The following is a 1,099-nucleotide window of genomic DNA, read 5'->3' as shown; positions in this document are numbered from 1 at the left end:
TTATTTTAGAAGTTTCCACTTTCTTTTAGAAATTAGTTTACTACTACCTTTACTTTAAAGGATTGTTCCTCTTCTTTTAGAATCTAACTTATTTTATTTTTATTTTGCAGGTCCTTAACTTAGGACTCCAATTTGGTAATTTCTTTCCAACTCTCTCTTTCTTTCTAGATTTTCTTTTCCTTTCTTAGGATTAGACTTTAAATTTAATTGAGGACTGCGAGTGTTTTCATGCCCAAGTGGGCCCGTGATAATACTCGACGTCTCTTAACTGAAGGAGGATTGGTTGAGGGGTTGACTATCCATCGCAGGACTAGACACCACTCGAAATCCCCTGAGTTAAGTGAAGTTATGGCTGAAGACCAACCTCCTCTACTTCCACCCAGGGTGGAGGATACCCAAGATGAAAATGAGGTGCAACAGGCACCCTCGCCTCGTACTTTATGAGATTATCTACAATCGGCGGGAGTGAGTATGCCCTCATGCATGATTTTTTCTGAAAACACAGGACAAATGGACATCAAGCCAGGAGTTATCCAACTCCTTCCCAAATTCCATGGACTTGAATCAGAAAGTCCATATTTACATTTGAAAGAGTTCGATGAGATTATAGCTACATTATGTTTTCCTAATGTATCTAAGGATACAATTAGGCTGAAACTCTTTCCTTTTTCCTTAAAAGAGAAAGCTAAGACATGGTTACATTCACTGCGTCCTAGATCCATTGGCGCATGGAACGATATGCAGAGGGAATTCATAAAAAAATTCTTCCCACATCATAAAACGATTACCCTCAGAAAAGCGATCATGAACTTTGCCCAAAAGGAAGATGAAACATTCTTCCAATGTTGGGAAAGGTTCAAAGATTTGGTCAATTCATGCCCACAACAAGGATTTGAAACGTGGCGCATTACAAATTTTTTCTATGATGGATTAACATCTTCCATGCGCCAAATGGTCGAGACAATGTGTAATGGAGAGTTCATCAACAAAGATGTTGACGAGGTATGGGATTACCTCGATAGTCTCGCTGAAAAAACACAATCATGGGACTATTACTCAATGGCGAACACCACGTCTAGGCCGACTCAATTAAAGGAGA

The 1,099-nt window shown here is 39.3% G+C and overlaps 1 non-coding gene across 1 annotated transcript; it reads right to left on the bottom strand.

The window, feature by feature from the left end:
- Positions 1-786: 786 nt before the first annotated feature.
- Positions 787-893, bottom strand: LOC131257048 (small nucleolar RNA R71). The gene has a single exon (XR_009177070.1). It is a non-coding gene; the product is annotated as a small nucleolar RNA R71 (small nucleolar RNA).
- Between the last annotated feature and the right edge of the window lie 206 nt (positions 894-1,099).

The sequence above is a fragment of the Magnolia sinica genome, chromosome 9 (genome assembly GCF_029962835.1).
Source record: "Magnolia sinica isolate HGM2019 chromosome 9, MsV1, whole genome shotgun sequence".
Classification (NCBI taxonomy): Eukaryota; Viridiplantae; Streptophyta; class Magnoliopsida; order Magnoliales; family Magnoliaceae; genus Magnolia; species Magnolia sinica.
This window is presented reverse-complemented; position numbering and strand designations above follow the sequence as displayed.